Here is a 7,115-nt window from a genome sequence, read left to right as displayed (position 1 = left end):
TCTGACTGAACAGCTGAAACTCTGGAGATACCTTAACAGACATGAATGGTCCCCAGACTTACAGCCAAAGGCACACAAAGTTCTTTAAGGGCTGAGCTTTTGGAATAGGTCTATTTATATGGAAACCCATGTTGTGCTGTTGTTGGCTCTTTAAAGGAGAACTGAGCAGGAGCCTCTCTGTTGTCCAGAAGATTCAGACACTACAGTTTGTGCAAAGGCTCCCTAGAGTACTGAAATAACGATGCTCTTCCTTTCCTCATCCCCAGGGAGGTCTGCACTGATGGTATTCACAGAATAACTACAGCATTTGTAGATACTTGGTTTGAAAATGAAATAATTACAGAGAAATTGAGACTAATTTTCAAACAATGTCACATCTCTGTCAAGTAGTGAGTATCTTAGAAAAGAATTGAACTGTATTAAAATATTAATGTTATGTAGTCAACATGAGGGAAGGTTGAGTGGCCTTTTTCTTGATTGAGCTACACCTGTAAGCACAGTGTAAGTATCTTCTAGTTTTAGATAATGTTTATTTGGGTGAAAAGTTACCTCTGTGTTACTGGGTTAATCTGATACCTGGAAGAATAAGATGAACCAGCTCACTGAATGTAAACTCCATGGCCTTACCCCTTTGCAAATGCAGTTGACTTAAGCAAGTTACAAGTCTTACTTTTTACAGGTTCAGTATAGCCTTTTTGTTGTTTTTAACAAAAAAAGTTTAAATACGTCATTGTGATGTATTTAATACATTGTGTGTGATGATCACTTTTCAGATTGTGATGTTCCATTTCCAGAAGCATCCGAGCCCTTTTTCCTGGTATATAAGCATCAAGATTGGTAGAAAAGGTGGTTAGTATAATCTTAAACCTTTAAAAAACTAGTTAGGGACACTAGTCACCATTCCTAGAATTGAGAGTTTTACAGTAGATAATAAAAATTAGAATCTGATTAAGAACAGAAGGGAAGAGTGTGGAGGGCAGAGGTTAAGGAGGCTTTCTAAGGGCAATCTTGGTACATCCCTCAGTCACCACTGAAAAAAGTAACAGTGACTTCTTTAATGCATAAAAGCACTTGTCAAAAGCAAAAAGCAGTATTCAAATACATTTACAGAACAAAGGGCTGCATTCCAGTCTGGAAGAGAGGCAAGTTGGCAGACCGTGACTAAAAAATTCCTTTGGGGATATTTACTCCACTTTTAGAAAAAGACCACAGCCCACTCTATAGCAAATGTTGAGTTCTGATTCTTAGAGAGGCTTTAATGAAGACATTGCCTGCTTCCCTTACTGAAAGGGTTTGACTTTCAACTTGCATGGTAAACGTTTAAATTTTAGCTGTATGAAACAATGTGACCTGAAAAATGCCTTTTTTTTTCCACCTTTATCCAACTGTTCCAGAAAGTTTTGAGTAATTAGGTTTTGTGGAGAAATCAAGGTATTCCTGAAATATATAATCAAATGAGTGGAATACAGCAGAAAAAATATACTACCCTTGTGTCTTTAAACACAAATTCTGAAGGTATCTTTACATAGTATGTCACTGGATGGTGTGGTGAGTTTTGTTTAAGAAAGTCTTCTTTGATCTCAAGAGCTAGGCTGATCTTTTAAATACCACAGAAGGTTCACCTGGAGTCTTCATTTCCCCCATTTTTCCACTTGAGTACTCTACAGTATTTGATGATGGGGAAAGTGTTCTGTGTTGAGCAATCAGCCTGCTCTTATTACAAGCATGTTTTCATGTATGTTGAGTCCTTGTTCTAAAGTGCAGTGGTATTGTTCCACACACAGCACATACCCCAGCCTGCAGCAGAGCCTCCTGCTTTGCTGAGCAAAAAATGCTTTCAGGGGCCTCAAATGCTTTGAGTGCAGAACTAGCACTGCACGTGCTGCAGTGCAGAATGCCATTCCTGCAGGATCTGCATGGAGCTACAAATGATGGATGGGCAGCACAGCTTGAACAGGCAAAACAAGGAGGGGTTGGGAGTGTTCTCCTCCTTGCAGCCTCATGCCCCTGCTGGAGAGGAAACCTTTCAGGATGACAGTGTGGCCATACAGAAGGTTTAAAGATGCAAGTTCAAGGTGCTGTGGAAGCAGCCTCTGGCAGCTCAGGTGGCATCTGCCTTTTACTTGCCTTTTACTTTGGAAGGGCAGGTAGATCAGTTACCTTCTGCTGGTGAGGTGTCTGTGCAGTGGGCAGTGTGTAACAGGGTGTGCTTCCTCATTTCCAGCAACTTAGAGCTCAGCAAGATCCTGGCAGGCTTTCCAGATTCTGGACAGAGGAGGGAAGGAAGGAAGGAAGGAAGGAAGGACAGCCCTGTGGATAAGAAAATGTATTGGAAGTCAAGATGCAGCCTCTTTTTCCAACTCTCTCTTGGGATTTTGTTTTTATGGTAAGTAGCTTTATTTTCTTCCAAAGTGCAGTTGAAATTTGTTGGAAGATGGGAAACCCCAGCCTTTCTGAAAATGATTACTCAAAGTACCCTTTCAAACAGGAGAAAGTGTTCACTGTTGGTGTGGTTTTAATGTGCCTCAAAGCTCATGTGAGGAACCTGTTGAGGGAACTGTTCTAAACAATTGGTATCAGATTTGAGTTGTATTCAGAGACCTTGCATTAATCCTGTGGATATAACTGAAAATAATTTTTTGCCTACCCCACCCATGGAAAAATTGACATTACCTATAGTAGTAGGAGCTGCTAGTTGTGATAAGTAAGACCCTGGCACGCTTTTTGAGTACCTTAGGTTGCAAACTATACAGTAAAGGTTGCTTTATTCTTCTGTAACAAAACTGTTTGTCCAAAGGTTTTTTTTCCTTTTTTTTTTTCTATCCTTTTGTAGCTGGGTCTGAAATAACAACAACAAAATTTCTAAAACCTACCAAGTGCTAATTGCCATAACAACTACTCACTTTTTAAAAAAATCAGAAGTATTCATGATAATAGATGACTTCAATATGAATCCAGATAATTAAGCTCAATTCAGTGTTCTTTACATTGTGTCCTGCTGTCCCTAAGCTCTGCTTTTGACAGATGAGTGACAGAAAAGTACTCTGAAGACTTTCTGTCCTGTGTAATTCAGTTTCCAGCTGAAAGCAGAAAAGCTGAGGCAGCTCTCCTGGTTTGGTCTCAGGGTTGGTGTGATTTTGCTCGAGTCAGCACTTTGCATTATCACTCGTTCTTTGAGTGGAGGGTCAAATTATCTGCTCAGCAAGGCTGAATTGTAGCTTCAGTAGATGCAAAGCATATCCATCTTTAACTGGGTGCTCGAAGCAGAATGAACTATTTTGGAGGTGTAGATTTGCTTTGCAGATGAGCAGGGACATGAGGGGCATTAGTCATCCCATTAGCACTGGCTGGTGTGGGAGGACTAGGCATCCCTTATCTCCACCATTTAGATTAGGGATGCACCTGCTGGTTTTCCAGTGGGCTAACAGTTATTAGCAGTGAAATACATACAGGGTAGAGCCAAGTCAATCATGCTACGTGCCAAATTGCTTTTTTAGAACTAGAGAGAAAATGACAACTTCAGATTATGTTCCCAGGCAAAATACAGCAACAATTATGGCTTGGAAGTAGGAGTTCCTAGGGGTTTTGGAGGTTCACTGTGCAAGCTATGCAGTTTTTCGTGGCCTCTCAGGAACCTGTATTTTTGGAACATCCAAGGTTCCTGTAGTGAGCAGGGCGGTTTTAGATACATTTGGAGAACTTTCTGGTAGAGCTGTTCTGCAGAAAATTATTTTTTTACAGAAACTTTCTAAGGCAGCTGCTCAGATGGTTGCTTTGCCCTCCTGGCAAAGCCTCCAGATGTTACCAGACTGTAGTGGCTGAAAGTAGCCTTGAAGGAAGCTGAAAAATATAGGGCCTCCTTAACTCAGCTACTTGATGGAAGATCTGGAATGCTGTAATTCATTGCAGACCCATTCCTCCTGACTGGGAGGAAGAAGGCAAAAAGAAAAGGTTTCAAAGACAGAACTTCAAATATGTCATGCCCTGGATTACATGTCTGGGGCTTGTCTTTAAAAGGGATTTGAAGAAAATAAGCATTTTTAACCATAGACTACCTTCCCTTTGTTTTGTTCTTTCTTAGAGTGAGTGTGTTTTGTAGTTTTTTTCTTACTGGAGATGTGTTTCTCTGAAGCAACTTAGCAATTTATTTTTGTTGACCAGACATTTCTTACCTGATAAGAAACATTGGTTTGGGTGGGAGGGATTACTCCCTTACTGTTTGTTAGGTCTGTTCTTTCTTCTTGCTTTTAATCCTGATCCCTCGTATAAACTGTGCTGTAGTGCTTTAAAGTGAGTAAAGTGGTATCTGCATACTGGAAGCATTCATTGACAGTGCCATTTTTCTGTAGATTAGAGTGCCAGCTACATAAAATCTAAATATCATACACCTGAGCTGCCATCCCAGCAGGCTGACACACATGCGTGGACCCCAGGTGACAGGAGGGGCAGACAACAGCTTCTTAACATATGTGAATTTGCAAAGCCAAGTCCCAAGCTGCTGAATTTTTTAGGTTCCTTAAAGAGGAAAGAGTTGTTAAAATATAAATCCTTATCACAGTAAAATATCCTTATTCTTAGATTATTGTCAAATTTAATCCCATCAGATTATTTCTTTGTGTCTAAATGTGATGGTTTTATTTCTTTAAGTGTCAAAAGTAATACTTGGAAATGGTTTCCTCTGGATTGACACTTTCTGCTGGTATATAGCCACACAGTGAGGAGAGAGGAAGACCAATCCCCCCAGCCTTATGCTGTGGAGCCTGGTGCTTGTTGCATTACGCTGTTTTCTAAGAGGCTCATTGCAGTTTAACCTTCTGGGGTGGGGTATTTAAGCTGTTGTGCTGTTAATGCTAAGCCATTTAGCATCAGCATGTCTAATTCCAACTCCTACTGCCAAAAGGAGCTGGAGAACCCTTCTAGGTCAGTGAAGTTGTCCCTGGATTGCCAGCAAGTGGCATTTCATGAGTGAGCATTTTTCTCAACAGATGTACCGTTGCTTAATGTGTCCTGGGGTTACCAGAGGGGACAGCAGGAAGCTTTGGAGAGAAAACACTGAACTTCAGCAAAACATCTGTGAGCATGTTTTGAGACCTAGCTGCATTTCTGTACATGGCTTCACAGTTCTATTCAAGGTAGAGGAAGATTAGCTCCTCACTCTTATAGCTGAGGTCTCACCCAAGTTAGATGATGTCAGGTGTTGCAGTGTGAATCCAGACCATTCACATCCACGTTCTCATCCTGCCATGTGTCGATGAGCAGTGACCATGGAGGGGTGACAGGCTCTTACACTAGAGCGAAAAAGTACCGAAGCAAAGTGCCTACCCTGTAATAGCAGAAAACAGAAGTGTAGGTCTATTACCTAGAGCAGCAAACATCAGCAATTAGCAATTTCCTCCTCCAAGATGAAGCAGGTTGACAGTCATTCGGCCATTTTAGCATAACTTTATCTGCCAAGGCATAAGGATGGGTTTTACTTCCTGCTACCCATCAGTAGTATTAAAGAAGTCTAACTTTTGCATAGCAAATTTTGTGGACTATCCATCTTTTTCCAGTCTATTTTGTCAGGCTTGAAATTCGTTGTGTGCTAAACCCGCAACAAAACAGCAGGTTGCACAGCTGGGTTATAGAAACAGCTTATGTTTCTTAAATGTTTGGGAAAAAAAGTCTGTGGTGTTATGAATTTGGGAAGATAAATAGTTTTTTTACAAAGAATGCAAACAAGCACTTTGGTGAGGTAAGCAGAGAAAATGCTGACAGCAATACTTAAACAAAAGGAAGTAAGAAGATGTGCTGAGAGAGATAGGGAAGCGAGGTAGCAAGAGTCTGACCTCAAAGCACTTAGGAAATTACACTCAACTTCTGAGCCGGCCCTCTGAGCTGGGATAGTTCAAGTAGCATGTGCAGTGGGACCCTGCTATGTTGTAGAACTGGGAGGTGTTCAACAAACTGTTCACATGTGGACTTGACACACGAGAATTTTTAGATGGAACATGACCTAGAAAAATGCTTGGGACTTACTGCAAAATGGGATCAGTTCATTAAATGTGCCCTTCAGAGAGAAGCAGAGTTAATTTTTATATTTTTTTACTTTTTTCCCCACCTTTGTCTAAATTAAGAATTTATATGTTAAGCATGTATCAGGCTTATGTTACTGACAAAACTGTGATGAGATGTTGATGAAAATCTGGTTTTGGTTGTACTGCTATCCCCAGTAGAAATTCAGGACATAATTAAGGTTCTAGGGGAGCCTGTAAAATGACATCATCATCAGAATGAAGATATCAAATGCTGTGCAGATAAGAGTTTTAAAGGGAGTGCCTTACTGATTTTGAGTTTTCTTTACTAAAAAAACCTGTCAGTGCCTGATGAGTGCTGGACATATCATCACAGGCTCAACAGTCTTTCCTTTTCCATTACTACAAGGGCTCAAAATTGTTATCCATGTTGGTCAGCAAAGGGAGTTTTTGCTTCAGTGACTGGTACAGTGATATAATATCCACTGGAAACTATTATTCCATGCTCTGGAGAGGAAGGCCCAAGGTTTTGAATAGGCTTGCAAAATAAAATGAAAATCAGACTTGAAATTCCCAATTGCAGCATGTACAAGCCAAGAACAATCTCCAGCCATCATGTTGGAGCTACCTGCCTGCTGCCCACCTGGCTGCATCCCAGCTGCTTTCCCCAGCTCCTGCTGTCAGGAGCAACTGCCATGATAGACAAACTGCCTAAGGAAGCCCTGAGGCTTCCCAGGAGTGTCAGCAGATTGGGAGAGAAGTATGGAATTAGGAAAGCAGAAACTGATGGATTTTCAAGAAGGGGAAGGAAATACCTCTGATGGTTGGGGTACAGTGGAGAGTTTTCCTATGGTGAGATAAGCTTAATAATAGGAAAAAATCTCCAAAGAAGTCCCTGGTTAAATATTTTTGTAGTATCTCATGTTCCAAACCTATGGAAATGTAAAAGATGGATCCAAGATGCTTTCTAGTCAAACTGGTTTTACTTAGGGAAGTCCCTGAAAGTCTGGTAAAAGGCTAAAATTGATGCCTAGGTGACCATTTGGTGGTGTCAGAAAATATATGTGTGGAAGAGGAGGGTGGCTTCTAATGATCACAGTG

The sequence above is a fragment of the Manacus candei genome, unplaced genomic scaffold (assembly GCF_025592945.1).
Source record: "Manacus candei isolate 608988 ecotype Guabito, Panama unplaced genomic scaffold, ASM2559294v1 h1tg000019l, whole genome shotgun sequence".
In the NCBI taxonomy this organism is placed as follows: Eukaryota; Metazoa; Chordata; class Aves; order Passeriformes; family Pipridae; genus Manacus; species Manacus candei.
Note: the sequence above shows the minus strand (reverse complement) of the source record.